This window comes from Gopherus evgoodei, chromosome 7 (assembly GCF_007399415.2).
Source record: "Gopherus evgoodei ecotype Sinaloan lineage chromosome 7, rGopEvg1_v1.p, whole genome shotgun sequence".
Classification (NCBI taxonomy): domain Eukaryota; kingdom Metazoa; phylum Chordata; order Testudines; family Testudinidae; genus Gopherus; species Gopherus evgoodei.
The window spans coordinates 53,516,324-53,533,961 of record NC_044328.1 but is presented as its reverse complement, the minus strand read 5'-3'; the positions used below and the strand labels follow the sequence as shown (position 1 = coordinate 53,533,961).

General features: G+C 43.0%; 1 protein-coding gene across 3 annotated transcripts in view; it reads left to right on the top strand.

Moving 5' to 3' along the window:
- The window catches only part of GRID1 (glutamate ionotropic receptor delta type subunit 1), an 870,609-nt gene that overhangs the window by 506,743 nt on the left and 346,228 nt on the right, over positions 1-17,638 (top strand). The gene's annotated exons all lie outside the window — the stretch shown is intronic.

The following is a 17,638-nucleotide window of genomic DNA, read 5'->3' as shown; positions in this document are numbered from 1 at the left end:
CACCCGCCAAATTTCCCACTCAGCTCATTGATATTGATTTGTAAATGAGCCTGCCTGTTTGTTTGTTGGAATCACGTCATTACTTCAGCAAAGTATTCCAGCCAAGATGTAGCAGCTTTCCAGGGGCTCTGAATTTTATTATTTATCACTTTGATTTGCCTGCGGAAGGGTCAGGAAAACTAACAAAGGGGACTTGCAATAATTAAAACTACTAGAATGTACTGTGATGGAAGAATTTGTAAATCACCAGAATGAAGCTGTAAGGTGAAGGAAAGAATGAGACAATACTGCACTTCTGTTTAACTCTAATTAAAAACAAACAGTGTGGAATTGGAAACAATTTCCTGTATGTCACTTTCTGCAGTAATATTCCTTAAGTAGTACCGGTCTCTGAAACTGCCTCTTCATTGATGTGTCCATATCCCTCAAAATCCTGCAAAGCTTTCTCTTGGTCCTATGAGGCAATGCAGAAAAGGGAATGGAGTTTTCTTTTAAATGAGTGAGAGAGATGAGGAGACTCCAATAAATTTTTTATTGGAGGCAAGAAAGACAGGATGGAATATCAGTGTCCTGGCTTCATTTTTCCTTCCGCTCATCAGCTGGATCTTCTAAAGAATGTCAGGATGTTATTGAAGAAACCCCCCCCAAAAGTCCCTCCAGCTCTTTGTTGTTTTGACAAGAGTACATGAAGTCCTCTTATATGCAAGTGAACTGTGTCAAAATAGCTGTTCTTCTGCGTTTCGTCCTGCTGTTTATTGGCAGAATGGCTGCGAGAGAGGTTAAATCAGAGTCCATTCAACCAGAACTCTGGCAGCAATGGTAGCCAGACTCTCTCTGTGCCAGTCCCCTCTCCTGAGATTGACCTTGCTTTCTCCTGAAGCTCATTCGATACATTGTATGTATTTTATTTCAATAGTAGGATTATATTTAATAAGAATTCTATGTTCAAGTTTGTTTCAGCTATTCAGGTCTCAGCTGCATCTAAAATTCCGAAGCTGAACTTTTTGAGTGACATACTATGTTCTTCTGTTTGTGGCTTTTTACAGGCTGTCCTCCCCCCCCCCACAAATGCTTAAGTCCTAGATATAGTGTTATGTGAGGACAGAATTGAGATTTTGTTTACAGGCATAATGAGTTTATAAGTTATTTTAAAGGATAATCTCTTTTGCTTTATAGCATATAAAGCAATGAATGAATAGCTCCTGAGACCGATTAAAAGCCTCAGCTTTGATTTGGCTGTTAATCAATCTCAAAAGCTGTTTATTGTGAATATACAACAGAGTAACAGAGATTATTACTATTAATATCACAGAGCAGACAAAATAAAACAACCCCCTGTGAAGGCTTGGAAAAGCTGAAGTACCTCTTTCTCTGAATCTCAATGACATCACATTGAGGCAAACCCGGATAAGTAAATTAGTGGGGAGGGCTGAGTTTAAATAAGAATAACTTACACTTTTGATGCCACTTAATGTTCTGACTGAGGCAAAGTACTATGTAAGATTTTTTCCCCTATATCTATCTAATGTAAAGTGAAATCCTGTTATATGAACTGATTAGGACAATCCCTGTTTTGATTGTTGTTATATATTGAATGATCACTCCATCCACATCCATGAAACAATGAGTTTCCCAAATCGGTCATATCCGTAGAAGCCAAATCTCCATTTTACAAGAAGAAAACATTTGAATGCCAGAGCAAATCAGTAGCATTATAATTGGGTGCAATTTATCCAGCCATATTCTGTAACATTCTTTACCTGTATCAGAGAAGATCTCAAAAAGGTGTGATGATATTTCCTGTTTTTGAAGTTTAAAATAAATTACTTCTCTCTGAACCTTACAACTCAATGCACCACTGATAAGCATATGCAGTAGGCAAATGCACGGACACTAACATAAGATGGCTTTTGAGAAGTAATTTTGGATCCATAGAATATAATAATCATTACAAAGGATGATAGGAACAATCAAATTATACTTTATTTGTTTTTAAATCCTACCTACAAATTGTGTGTGTGTGTTTAGAAAGGTTAATAATCATTTGAAAGGATGTCAGGAAAAAGTGATATGATTAGATATGTGGAGTGTCAAAAAGATTTCAGTGTGTATCTTTGGAAAAGGGAAATTGGTAGTTTCTTTCTGAGTTGAGATTAATTGAAATTCTGCCTGTCCATCTGCCTTTGTACTTCTTTCTATTGCTGCTGTTTGAGTGCCTCACAGATATTACGATTGGCATAGTGAGATCTCTAATAGATTTATTGGCTCCTTCAGCTCTTCTCCCTTCTCAGATTATAAAACGACCTGCTTTTTGTGGGGGGCGGGGATCAGTGAGGGATGATGAGGTGACAGTTTTGTAAATGTTATTCTGGTTATGCTGGAGATTGGTTGTATTCTGAATATTTACTGTTCAAAGTGGGCAAGCTGTTGGGTTTCTTACTGAATGCAGGAATGGGGGTGAGGGATTATGCTATTAGTGCCTTGATACAAGTCCTACACCAATTAACCCACTGCGGTGCAAATGATGACAGCAACTTGTGGAGAAAGCCCAAGAACACATGAAATATTGCCAGATAATCAAACCACTTGAATAGGTTGCTACAGAGAAAGCATGGATCATATATCAGTATTCAGACTGTGGATGTTTAATCTGCAGCACAGACTGAGAGTTGAGGGTACTCTCGTAAGTACTGCAGAACACATAGAAAGGTCACAAAACCTTGTTGGGAAGAGAGGAAAGCAGACTGCCTTTTGGGGTCAAGGGATGGAAAGCCTGGATGTTCTGATAAGCCTAATATGTAGGGTGAACTGCACATCTGTGCAGAAGGCCAGCATAATAGAATGTAAGTGAGGGCTAGAGTTAACCCCTTCCGCAAGCATGAATATTAGCCTCATAATTTTAAAATGGAGTCAAGCTGCTAAAATGCTGAGGTTCACCTGTGTCTGTCATCTGTGGCTGACAGAGTTTCAGTGCAGTCACAGGAAAATGTTCAGTATGTTTTTTTTTTTGCCTCATGGACCATACTACCATTTGGAGAACCTAACTGTAATTTTGTGAAATGCATAATTTTTTTCTGTGGGAGAAAATGAAAAATATTGTGCTGACAATTCAGATAATAAAATATAACTTGCCTGAATGCAAGTTCACAAGATAAAGTGTAATCTTTCAAAGACTGTGAGTGTAAATGGATGCTTTAAAATTTTTCTGAAAATATCTTTATATACACCAAAACTCACTTGGATCTATGATGTCACTGGATCTATTATGTTAGTTCTGACACTGCATTTCTGTGTAATCTTTTTTTCTTGAAAGAAACATTTAAAAAGATGAAATAATTTCTATTTTCTCACAGTTCATTCAAATAACCATCAAGGGGTGTCCAGATTCCCAAATGCTAGCGGGGGAATGGTCCCACTATTGTGGGGAACTCTCCTGGATTATACATTGCCCTGATGAAATGGGTTAGCGAAAGGATTCGAGTCCTCGCTCCCACTTCCGTTAGCCAGAGGCTAGCCTGACCTAAAGGGCTCCCCTTCCACTCTCCTGTGTGGCAGAGTCCTTGCAACCCCAACAAGGCTGGGCCCAGGATTCCTGGGGGTCTCAATCCCCAACCTTGTGGTGGTCACATAGGGCAGGGGCTTCAGTGTCCCCTTTCAGGGGTGCTCTCTCTGCACTGAATGCTTCCCTGACCCCTGATCATTACATACAGTTCAAAGCAAATACAATGTATTAAACAGCAATCAATTTAAAAAAGGAAAAAATGAGAAAGGTTGAAGGAAAATACATCACCCCACTCTGTGGCACAGGGACATCACAACCAGTATCTCTGGAATGTAAGGAAAGTTCAGTCAGTTCTTCACAAGTCCCAGGCTCATTCTCAGGGCCTGGCTGTGCTGCAGGGATGCTGCGGGTTGGACACTTGCTCTGGTGGTGGCCACATGTTCTCAGGCTCTAGGTGGCAGGACTCTTCTTCCCAGCGTTGCCTCTGCCCCATCAGGGTTATGATCTTCCTCAAGTCTGGGGGCATCTCCCTGTGCTGGGCCTGCTGCTCAGGGTCACCCTTGCACTCCCCAGCTGCTTACTGCACCCAGCTCCGGACTGCTGCAGCTCCACTCTGCCTCAGCTCCAACTCCAGCTCCAGCACCCTGCCTCAGCAGGGTTGCTACTGCTCTGCCTCCAGTTTCCTGGGCTGCTTCTCTGGTCCCTCCGGCTCTGGTTGCTGCAGCCCTGCTCCCAGCACAGGTCTGCTCTGCGGGCTGCTTCTGTGACTGCTCCCAGCGCTGACCTGCTTCCTGAGCTGATTTTCTGGCCTCTCTGGATCTGGTACAGCTCTTCTCCTCAGCTCAGCTTGGTCCCCTGCTTTCTCCTTAGCTTGGCCCCACGCTGTCTGACCCAGTCAATTCCAGCTCACATGGAGGATAGGACCCCCCCAGCCTCCTGACGCCCTGATTAGCCTGCCCTCCCTGTCATTCAGGCTGACCTGGAGCATTGGCCTCTCCCCTTTGTTCCTGCGGACTGTCAGTTCAGGGCCCTGTTTTCCCATCGACCCTTCCCCTTTCTTTTGGTGCTGGGAGCTAGCCAACCAAACACCCCTGCTGAGTTTTAGTAAGAGGATAACAGTCCCCTTACATTCCCCCTTGCTAAAATTCTGCCACAGTATTCACACCAGTATGTCTGGTCCCCATATTAACAACGTATACTCACATCATGTCATATTAAAACCCCATTAACAATTATCAAAAGAACATTTAACATATTTAACATTCTACATCTATTTCTTCATATTTTACATGACAATATTCATTAAAACACTACATAGAACCAATAACATAATCGTCTCTCAGTTTAACAGGCAGTACACCCTTATTAGCCCTCTGAGACCTCCTTAAGACTGGTGGTTCATTACCCATATTTTCTATTTCACTGTCCTTGGGTAACACTGGGTCAGTTTGAGGGATCTGGCCATTCTCGTTAGGGTTTGGGTTTGCCTTATTCTGTTCCCCTCTGTATTCGGTTTGTGGGACTAGAACCATCCCCCAATTGGTTTTAGTCTCCTTGGGGTATGCTGATCTATGTCTCCTCTGGTCCCTGACTGGACTAAGAGTGCAATGTTTTAGCTGGTCCAAATGTACTACTCTCTCAGGACAAACTTGTTCAGTCCAGATGATGTAAACTGATAGCTCGGGATTGTTATGAGCAACCACAGTGTGGGGATTTGACTTCCACTTGTCCTGTATTTTATTGTGCCCCTGGTGTCTATGGTTACGAGTTAGTACACGGTCACAAGGCTTGATGAGAGCCTCACTGGACTTGCAATCATAAGTCCTTTTCCTGCTTTGAGCTGTATCTTTAGTTAGCCTGTGAATTGCTCTCAATATATCTTCAGCCTGTCATGGTGACCTTTGACCCAGTCTTCCAAATTGGTCACCTCATCCTCTTCAGGACCCTCACTGTCCAGAATATCCAATTGAACCTGGGATCCCTCCCTAACATGAGATAAAAAGGAGCTAATCTGTAGCGAATGGACATGGCTGTTATAGGCCAACACCAGCTCAGGGAGATGTTCCTGCCAGGCTCACTTCTTTTCAGGAGGGAGTGTTCTTAGCATGTTGTGCGTTGTCCGGTTAAACCTCTCACACTGAACATTTCCAGGCGGGTGATAGGGTGGTGTTCGGCTTTTGGCTATGCCATACAGTTTACATAATTCAGAGATCACCTCTAATTCAAAATTCCTCCCTTGATCTGAGTGTAACCATGCCGAACAACCATAGTACACAAACCAGTGTTTTATGAGGGCTTCAGCCGTTCTCCGTGCCATGTGGTTTCTAGTCGGAATTGCGACAGTGAATCGGGTAAACATGTCCATGAGAACCAGTATGTTCTCATAACCCTCTGAAGATCTCTCTAGTGATGTGTAGTCCACTGCTAGGACCTCATTGGGGCAATCATGTTAGTATAGGTCAAAGGGACTTGATGAGGAAGAAACGCATCCTTGGCTAGGGCACACTGTTTGCACTGACTGATCCATGCTTGCATGTTGCTACCCGTCGTGGGCCAGTAATAGTTTCTCCTCATCACCTCAAGAGTGCTCCTGTCTCCAAAATGTCACCCGTGATCATGCCTGGCTTCGTAAACTCAATGACATAGTGACACAGGCACTACTAACTGCCACACTTCTTTGCCATCTCAAGGATGATATGTTACCTGGAAGAGCACTCTGTATTATAATCTAATTCGTTCCCCCTGTCTGGGTAGCTTTTTAGACTGGAGGTATCTGGCCCCAGATTTCTGATCTGGCCTCGTTCAGCTTATGACTGCCACTAAGACAGGTCCAACATCACCTTCTTGTTGCAGAGTTTGAATTCCTCCCATGAGTGCCTGGAGATTATCACACTCTCAACTTTTACCGAGTTTTGTACTGCATCCTTTACCGTCACTTCATCCTTGGGCTTTGGATTCTCTAGCCACAAACATGTCTGCACAGCATCTGCTGGAATGACTAGGAAGTCTTTACACATCCTGCTCAAGAGGCAATCTAGACATGGTGTCAGCACTGAGGTTCTGCCTTCCAGGGTTATACTGTACTTCAAAAGTGAACTAAGTGAGTTGGGCAACCCACCGGTATTCAATTGCACCTGAATTAGCCATTGCCAGGTATTGGAGTGGATTGTGGTCTGAGATTACCATGAATATAGAGTACACTAAATAATCCTTACATTATTCAGTGATAGCCCACTTCAAGGCCAGCAGTTCTAGTTTAAAAGTACTGTAATTTTGTCATTTTTCTGACCTCCTCAGCCTGCATATGTGATCACTCTCTCAACCCCCTCTTGCTTCTGGCTGAGCACCACATCTAGGCCGTGCAGGGTTCCATCAGTTGTCACTATAAATGGCAGGCTAAACTCGGGATATGCAAGCACAGGTGGTGAATTAAGATATCAGGTGATGTCAGAAGCTGTCTGAGAGGCATCACCCCACACAAATCATTGGTCCTTTCCCTTCTTTTGGGCCAGTTGGCCCACTAGTCCATATAGGGGTGCAGCAATGTGTGCAAACTTTGGAACAAATTGTCTGTAATGGCTCATGAAATGTAGAGCCTGTTGCACTTCCTTGGCATTCTTGGGGACCAGCTAATTTTCTAGCACCCTGGTCTTCTCCTCGTCTACCTGGATTCCATCCTTCGAAATCACACAGCCCAAGATTTTGACTTTTTCACATAGGAGGCAGCCCTTGCTTGACTTTGGCTTCAATCCATGTTCCTTCAATCATGTGAAAACCAAGTCCAGTCTATCCACATGACTCTCAAAATCCTTGGAAAACACAATAACATCATCCAGATATATCAGCAAAATGTCTAGGATATAGTCTCCCAACACCCCCTCCATTAGTGTCTGGAATATAGTTGGTGCAGTGCACAAGCCGAATGGCACATGTGTCCATTCAGACAGCCCAAACAGAGTCATCACTGCTGTCTTTTCCTGGTATTGTTCTTCCACTGCAACCTGGAAATAACCAAAAGTTAAGTCAAGGGTTGAAAACAGTCTTGTGCTTCCTAATGCATCCAGTGACTCTTCCATCCAAGGTAGCACGTAGGCATCCTTGTGAGTTACCTCATTCAGTGTCCTGTAGTCACAGCAGAATCCCACCCCACCATCTTTTTTTATTACAATCACTGTGAGTGATGCCCAGGGGCTGTGGCTTTCTTTAAGGACACTTTGAGTCACTAGGTGCAGGATGTATTTTTTTACCTCCTGGAACACTTGTGGTGAAATCTGCCGGTGTCTCTGTTTTATCGGGACAGCATCTCCAGTGGCTATTTGGTATGTCACTGGTGGTGTAACCAAAATCTCACTTGTCCCTGGAGAAGACCTCTTGATATTTCTCCAGTAGTGCCCGCAAATGGCCGACCTGTTTAGGGATTAATTGGTGGAAGTCCACTTGGACTGGAGTGGGTAGCTCTCTGTCAGGTGCTACTTGTGATGTGATAATCTATGCTCCTTTTTCCACTTTTGTCACCCGCAATTCATCCCTATTTTTCTTCTAGTGCCATCCTCACTGGGGGTACCAAACCTTCAGGTTGGTGTACTTCTGCCACCCTAATTCGAGGGCACAACTTTGTGGTCTTCTTACTTGTATTTAACAGCCTGACTGGCACTTTTCCTTTGCTGGCATTAGGAAGTACATTTGCAACCAGGAACCCATTAGGGAGACTGGCCTCAGGTGTTGGCTTGACAAGCCGTTAGCTGTACAAATCGGGTATTGTGCATGGTCAGATCTCTCTCTCTTAAGTAGTTTCAGAAATACAATTCAGAAATAGGGGTGACTTCTGAGCCAGTGTCTATCAAACAGTGCGTTCTCACTTCTGCTATGGTTATTTCCACTATCAAGCAGTCCCCGGAAGCTCAGCCACAGAAGTCGTCAAACACAGTAACATCATCAGGGTCCTTTTCCTCATTGCTGACATGCTGCCCTTTTCCTAGGGACATCTGTAGAAACCCTTCTGTCCTCACTTAGCCTTCTCCTGATGGTGGGCTATTCACTCCTGGTGCCTCTTGGATTTCAGGCTCCTGGGACTCCAGTCTCCTTCTGAGTGGACAGTCTCGGCTACTATGCCCTGGCCTTTCACAAGTGTAACAAATGTACCTTCCCAGCTCATCCTTCAGTGGGGATCTTCGGGACCCTGGGGTCCTTGGATATTTTGGCATATTAGTGGAGGTTTTTCCTTTCGTCACCTCAGTCATCACTTTCAGCATCTTCCCCTGTTGGACCACCAGTTAAAGGACAGTTTCACTTAAGCTTTCCAGTGTTAACTGTGTTTGGGGCAGGGCCTTTTCCCTAGCAGTTGCATTCACTAGGCCCCCTCTTCGTGTACGGAGGTTAGGCTTGGCTGTCTTTGCAACAGGGACTTCCTCTTCTTCTGACTACATAATAGCAGCCTGCATGAATTCATGGAACTTCTTACTGGGCTCTTCCTTAACCTCCTTTTCATTTCACAACAGAGGGCATCATCCTGGAGCCCCAGTGCTAACTGCTCGTTCAGAACCATATCTGGGTCTGGAACTGGTTGAGGGTATCGCTGCTCCACTTTGCTCTTTCTCTCCTGGAGGTCATACGCATAAACCCAGACAGTTTCACCAGACTCCTGCTTTCTCTCAATGAACTCCTTTAGTCGGGTTCCAGTAGGTACCTTAACAGAAGTATTGGAGCATAAGCTTTCGTAGGTCTGTGTCTGACAAAGTGGGCATTCACCCACGAAAGCTTATGTTCCAATACTTCTGTTAGTCTATGAGGTGACACAGAACTCTTTGTTGCTTTTTACAGATCCAGACTAACATGGCTACCCCTCTGATACTTGACACAATAGGTATCTTGTCTCCATACACATCTAGGAGGAGTTCAAATACCTTTTCCACATCTTTCTTGTCTGCCAATGCCATGAACTTTTACTGTGGCCTTGGCCTGGCCCTTGAGGTGTTCCTCTATGAAGTCCACATGATCTTCTTCAGGTACTCTTAGCACACGCAAAGCTGCCTTCACAGACTTGACCCACTCCTCTATCATAATGTCGGGAAGCCAACCACCAAACTCTGTGACCTTCTGCTTCTGTGGGACATAAATAGTAGGGGGGTTCTTAGCTTCTGCTGCCTGTTGGTCTATTACTGCCTTAACCAGTGATAAGGCTTCTCTCTGTTTTGTTTTAGCTTGTTGTAATGCCTCAGCTTGGTCTGATAATCTGTACTGAAATCCAGCAAGCTGTGTCAGTAGTTCTTCAATTCCAGCCATAGTAGGGTTCGTAACCAGGCCTGGATGGTGCTTCCAGAACTCAACCAATAAACCAGTGGAGTGAACCCTGTGGATAGGATCCTGTTCATGATGCCAATTATGTAAGCCAGGAAAGTTCCCCACAATAGCTGGACCATTCCCCCACTTACACAAAGGTCAGTAAATCAACAGCATAAAGTTGAAACACCATTCCTAACCTCATTATATGGTAAGTCAAATCACCCACTCTTTGGTAATTTTCAGCAATAACTAAAATCACGGTTAGTTAAGGTGAGAATTTCAATAAGATCACTGCCCTTCCTATGTGATGTCTGTGCCATTTATTTTATTGTAGTTTATGTTCTGTATCTGTTCTACATACTTTTCTATAGAAGAGTTAAAAGGAATGAAAGACAAAAAACCTGGGTTTGAGGAGAACATTCAGTAACTTGTTTCAAATGGAGAGAATTTCTTTGGGTTACCTTTCAAGAGCTTTTATTTAAGATAAAACACTGAAGTTTTATGGGGAGAAACTGAGCTTTAAAACTTATTATTTAGTACAACAAGGCTTGTGCAAGTGAGTCACTAATCCCTGTGGAGAAATAAATGCATTTGAAAAAAAAAATGAGATGACCTAATATATATGCTTTCATATATGAAATAAATAATTGGTTAAAGTGTACTGCACTGGCTATATTCCTAAGGGACAATGGTGTTGGCCAAATTTTCAGCCAGCCTCTACCCAGTTTGTAAATGTGCACGTTCAAATTTTAAAGGAAAGCGGTTATATATGTATGAGAACATAAGAACGGCCATCCTGGGTCAGACCAAAGGTCCATCTAGCCCAGTATCCTGTCTTCTGACAGTAGCCAATGCCAGGTGCCCCAGGGGGAATGAACAGGTAATCATCAAGTGATCTGTTCTCTATCGTTCATTCCCAGCTTCTGGCAAAGAGAGGCTAGGGACACCATACCTGCCCATTCTAACTAATAGCCATTGATGGACCTATCTTCCGTGAATTTATCTAGTTCTTTTTTGAACCCTGTTATAGTCTTGGCCTTCACAACATCCTCTGGCAAAGAGTTCCACAGGTTGACTGCATTGTATGAAGAAATACTTCCTTTTGTTTATTTTAAACCTGCTGCCTATTAATTTAATTTGGTGACCCCTGGTTCTTGTATTAGGAGGAGGAATAAATAATACTTCCTTATTTAGTTTCTCCACACGAGTCATGATTTTATAGATCTCAATCATATCCCCCCTTAGTCGTCTCTTTTCCGAGCTGAGAAGTCCCAGTCTTATTGTTCTCTCCTCATACAGAAGCCATTCCATACACCTAATCACCTTTGTTGCCTTTTTCTGAACCTTTTCCAATTCCAATATATCTTTTTTGAGATGGAGCGACCACATCTGCACGCAGTATTCAAGATGTGGACATACCATGGATTTATATACAAGTGTACAATGGATTTATATAGTTGTATCACAAATCAAGTATTTGGGCACTTAGCTACCCCATGTGTGGATGCAAATGTCTGTGTGTTCAGGTGTGGTAATTAATTATGTGGGTAATGGGTTACATAAACAATTTTGTATGTTTCAGAAAAAATGTGGGGGCCCTAAATTGTATGCTATAGTTTAAGAACTTCAGTGCTGCCAACAAGTAGGTCATGTATCCTGAATCATTCATGGTGGCAGTGAAAGATTTCTTGTGTGTCAAGCTAAAAAGACACGATAACTTTAACATTTATATTCAGCCTTTGCAAAAACTGGAGATGGGGAGGGGAGGGACAGGAGGATGAGAGGAGAGGAAGGTTGCCTGCAAACATATATAGGACTCTAGTAGCTGCATGAAAATGAATGACTTTGCTGTATGGTTTATCTGGTTAACAGTCTGTTCTTATCACATGTGCAATGGTCCACAGACTTCCTACTTTGATCCTATCCTGGAACCTCATTATGTGCTTTCACAATTTGATTTTCTTCAAATTGAGTACTGAACTTGGGGGTTCCCAGAGCTCATCTATCCCTGTCTTGTGTTTTCTTGCATTTTTGTTTGGCTTTCTATACAAGCATACACCAGGATATTCAAAATATAAAAATTCTGTGTCCAAACTCCCCACCCCACCTCCTCCTGATGTGGAGTCAAATGGGCTTTGGTACAGCATAGTTCATGACTTGCCCTCAAAGCTTCCTATTTCAGGAAATATCCTGCTTGAGCAAGCAACCCTGGGGAACCGGGAAGAGAATACCGTGCATCAAAATTCCTCTCTCGTCTCCACAGGCAAGTTTTTTTTACTTATTTCTCTAGGGGAGGAGGCTGGTAGAGTGGTATGGGGGTGATTATAAATAAGGCTACGTTTTAGTCATGGGTATTTAGTAAAAGTCATGGACAGGTCACAGGCGGTAAACAAAAATTCACAGCCCGTGACCTGTCTGTGACTTGTACTATATACTCCCGACTAAATTTTGGGTGCTTTGGGGCAGAGGGTGGCCTGGGAGTGCCATGGGTGCTCTGGAGAGGGCGGGGGGGGCACAGCATCCTGGGACCTCTGCTGCTGCAGGGTGAGGTGGGAAGGGCATGGCATCCCAGGACCCCCACTGCTACTGGGGGGGGCAAGCGGTGGCAGCACATGGCTCAGGATCCCTGCTGTTGTTGCAGGGGGCAGGCTGCAACAGCTCAAGACTGCCCCAGCAGCAGCCAGTGCAGCTGGCTATGGGGCTGCTTGAGCTGCTTGGGTGCCCCCTTTGCCCTCCACACCGTCCGCTGCAGAAGTCGCGGAGGTCCTGGAAAGTCACGGAATCCATGACAGACTTGCAGCCTTAATTATGAAAGAGCTTTCCCATAAAGGCCTTGTTAAGGATCATTTCACTGGAGGTGGTTCAATGAGGGTAGTCAGTACTGTGTTCCATCCTGTGAAACACATAGGATTTGGGAACTGAAGTGTCTGATTTTGTTGGATTCTGAATCTTTCTTGAGTTTGTCTATACTGCAAGGTCTGGTCTGACCTGACTGAGTGGTCCAAATATTCCATTTTTGAATACTTCTGAATTTGGAATTATGTTACTCCTAGCATTAGCTATCAAGAAATGTGCATATTTCTTCTGGTTAATTGGTATAATGAAAGCTGTCTTTATGCTCTGTTGTTAATATTGGCCAGCTGATTACTGGCCCAAAATGTTTGTCCCTTCAAAGGCTGCTATTTCTACAATGCAAACCATACTGGGTAGTAATGCAACATGTTAATGATTTGTTATAAATATGCCCATCTTTATCAAAGACATAGAAATCAAGCTGCGTGGCCAGTGGGGGATACCTAAGATGAGGTGACACACTGTTCAACAGTGTATAAAAGTTCAAGGCAGCCAAAAGGAAGATACCAGGTCTGTAATAAGTTACCATACAAAAATAACAGGAAAATATAACAGGAGAAATGCATGATGGATTTTCTTGTGGTCAGACAAAGCCTGTATTTTATTTTGATATTATTGGATGTTGCAAGTGGAATCCTGGTTCTAAAATGAATTTCTCATCTCTCATTTAACTTTATGGCTTATTATATCCACCTCTGGCCTGACTCTCAACTCTGCTTTGAATGTGTGATTGTGACATAGCTGGGTGTGGGGAGCAGCATGTGAATTGAAAATCCAAGAAAACATTTACATTAGCCTACATAAAGTGTGGAATTTTGAACCATACACTCACCTAGTATAAATGACTTGTGTGGAATTATTCTTGTTTTTAAGAATTAGTATTTGAATTAGTATCTGGAAGTATTCTTTAGGCAGTGGAGATGCAGTATCTGTTGTTCTGTAAGGATCTAGGTATTGCACAGTTTTACTGTGTGGCTACTTGAGATCCAAGAAGATGGGCTTATGATTTGACTAAAGTCATACACAGTGACCACATTATAATCCTAGTTCTAAAGAGGATTTTTAAATGGTACTGATTGCCACTGAAATATTTCCCTTTATCCTGCAAGTAACACAGGAATGCAGGGGCAAGATTAGAAAGGCAAAGGCACAAAAGGAGCTCAAACTAGCTATGGGAATAAAGGGAAACAAGAAGACTTTTTATCAATACATTAGAAGCAAGAGGAAGACCAAGGACAGGGTAGGCCCACTGCTCAGTGAGGAGGGGGAAACAGTAACGGGAGACTTGGAAATGGCAGAGATGCTTAATGACTTCTTTGTTTCGGTCTTCACTGAGAAGTCTGAAGGAATGTCTAATATAGTGAATGCTTACGGGAAGAGGGTAGGTTTAGAAGATAAAATAAAAAAAGAGCAAGTAAAAAATCACTTAGTAAAGTTAGATGCCTGCAAGTCACCAGGGCCTGATGAAATGCATCCTAGAATACTCAAGGAGTTAATAGAGGAGGTATCTGAGCCTCTAGCTATTATCTTTGGGAAATCATGGGAGACGGGAGATTCCAGAAGACTGGAAAAGAGCAAATATAGTGCCCATCTATAAAAAGGGAAATAAAAACAACCCAGGAAACTACAGACCAGTTAGTTTAACTTCTGTGCCAGGGAAGATAATGGAGCAAGTAATTAAAGAAATGATTTGCAAACACTTGGAAGGTGGTAAGGTGATAGGGAATAGCCAGCATGGATTTGTAAAGAACAAATCGTGTCAAACTAATCTGATAGCATTCTTTGATAGGATAACGAGCCTTGTGGATAAGGGAGAAGCGGTGGATGTGATATACCTAGACTTTAGTAAAGCATTTGATACGGTCTCACTTGATATTCTTATAGAGAAACTAGGAAAGTACAATTTAGATGGGGCTACTATAAGGTGGGTGCATAACTGGCTGGATAACCGTACTCAGAGAGTAGTTATTAATGGCTCCCAATCCTGCTGGAAAGGTATAACAAGTGGGGTTCCACAGGAGTCTGTTTTGGGACCGGCTCTGTTCAATATCTTCATCAACGACTTAGATGTTGGCATAGAAAGTACGCTTATTAAGTCTGCAGACGATCCCAAACTGGGAGGGATTGCAACTGCTCTGGAGGACAGGGTCAAAATTCAAAATGATCTGGACAAATTGGAGAAATGGTCTGAGGTAAACAGGATGAAGTTCAATAAAGATAAATGCAAAGTGCTCCACTTAGGAAGGAACAATCAGTTTCACACATACAGAATGGGAAGAGACTGTCTAGGAAGGAGTATGGCAGAAAGAGATCTAGGGGTCATAGTGGACCACAAGCTTAATATGAGTCAACAGTGTGATACTGTTGCAAAAAAAGCAAACGTGATTCTGGGATGCATTAACAGGTGTGTTGTAAACAAGACATGAGAAGTCATTCTTCTGCTTTACTCTGCGCTGGTTAGGCCTCAACTGGAGTATTGTGTCCAGTTCTGGGCACCGCATTTCAAGAAAGATGTGGAGAAATTGGAGAGGGTCCAGAGAAGAGAACAAGAATGATTAAAGGTCTTGAGAACATGACCTATGAAGGAAGGCTGAAGGAATTGGGTTTGTTTAGTTTGGAAAAGAGAAGACTGAGAGGGGACATGATAGCAGTTTTCAGGTATCTAAAAGGGTGTCATCAGGAGGAGGGAGGAAACTTGTTCACCTTAGCCTCCAATGATAGAACAAGAAGCAGTGGGCTTAAACTGCAGCAAGGAAGATTTAGGTTGGACATTAGGAAAAAGTTCCTAACTGTCAGGGTAGTTAAACACTGGAATAGATTGCCTAGGGAAGTTGTGGAATCTCCATCTCTGGAGATATTTAAGAGTAGGTTAGATAAATGTCTATTAGGGATGGTCTAGACAGTATTTGGTCCTGCCATGAGGGCAGTGGACTGGACTCGATGACCTCTCGAGGTCCCTTCCAGTCCTAGAGTCTATGAGTCTATAAGTGAAACTGGGTGAAGCAGAACAGAGTATTTAATAAAGCAGGCGGCTATCTCATCTGATTACCCAGTCTAATTCCTTTCATCTATTGTACCCAATCAGTTAGATCTTTTTTAAAAGATACTAAAGCAAATATAGTTTGACACAGCAGATAATTTGAGAGATGACTCTGCAGTGTTCTGTGGGAGAAGGTAATTTAGGAGACAGTCCTGCTCATTAGTTAATCCTAAATAAATGCCATTAGGATAAAATCTGAGATGAACCCAGGGCTTAAGACAATCCCTTGGCACACCACAACATGGAGCCCCCTTTGGCTGGTCCCCCATTTGGAGAGTCAATGGCAGATGAGTTCTGGTTTCCCTGAAAAGGTAGGAGTGGCAGTAGTAGGCAGTCAGGGTGGGAGTGTCAACTCTCAGTGCTTATACCAGCAGCCAGGACATATCTGCTTGGGTGAGTGTCCAAGGCTTGCAACACACTTTCCTTCCTGCCACACAGGCAGGTTGGTGTTGATAGTTCCCTTGCCCCCTTCCCTGCACCACACCCAAACACAGTGGGCCTTAGTTCAGGCTAACTGCAAATATTATTGTGTCAGTTACAGTTGAGTCACGTTTTCAAAGTTTTCTTCACATGTGGGCTTGACATTAACTTTTTTATATCATGCAAGCTTGGATTAAGATGTAATCATATGACTTCAGAGCTGGGGCCTAAATATGGACATACCTATGCCTTAGTCAGGCCACGGATGGGCCTGCCTCACAGAATTCAGATCTGGATCCTCACTGTTTCACTGGTTCTGATCAGGAACAGTGTGTGCAGGTAGCTCCCCGTCTGAATCTGCACAGATTTTGGTGGGTCAGAACTTGCTCCCTTCCTAGAGCTTAGGAACTCATGAAAGGAACTCAAAATAAAATAAAATCCAGCTCTAGCCTTTTCCTTAGGCTTGGCTGCTCTCAGGGTTCCTCTTCAAAGTTTGCTCAACTCACATGTGAAGTCTTTCCAGAAAGCCAATCTTTTATTACTGAGTTCCTGATGCTCACTGATGGGGAACTTTTTGCACTGCTGTCATAGAAAAAATAAGAATTTCTGACCCAGGAACCATCTAGTCTAATGTTCTGTCTCTGACAGTGGCCAGTACCAAATGCTTCAGAGGAAGTTGTAAGAACCCTGTGGTAGGCAAATGTGTGGTAATCTGCTTCACCCATTGTCTCATATCTTGTTCTCTGATAAAGACTGGTTTCAGCCCCAAAGCATGATTTAATATCCTTTCCAAAATGTTTTAATCAATTGTGATAAATCTGGAGTTGTTTTTATTTTCATATATGTCCAGTCCGTTTTTTAATCTTCCTAAGTTCTTGGCCTACATGATTTCCAGTGGTGATGAGTTCTGCAGTCTCATTACACGTTGTGTAAAAAAAAGTATTTCTTCTGATTGTTTTTTTTTCCCACCTTTTAATTTAATTCAGTGTCCCTTGTTCTTATGTTATGAGACAGGGAGAACAGAAACTACCAGTCTACCCTCTCTAGACCATTTATTATGTTATATGCTTTTATCATGCCTCCTCTTATTCATTTCCTTTCTAAGATAAAGTATTCCAGTCAATTCAATATTATTCGTAAGTTTTTCCATGCCCTTGATCAGCGGTTCTCAAACTTTTGTACTGGTGATCCCTCTCACATAGCAAGCCTCTGAGTGCGACCCCCCTCCCCTTATAAATTAAAAACACTTTTTATATATTTAATGCTATTATAAATGCTGGATGCAAAGCGGGGTTTGGGGTGCAGGCTGACAGCTCATGACCCCCCATATAATAAACTTGTGACCCCTTGAGTGGTCCCGACCCCCAGTTTGAGAACCCCTGCCCTTGATCATTCTCCATGTCCGTCTCGGAATCCTTTCTAGTGCTTGCACCTAGGGTGTACCTACCCTATAACTAAATAGAACTTCAGTCCAACTGGACTCTCTCATGAGCTCTAGACAGGCACATTTTGGGTACATGTAAAGAGAAATGGAAATACAT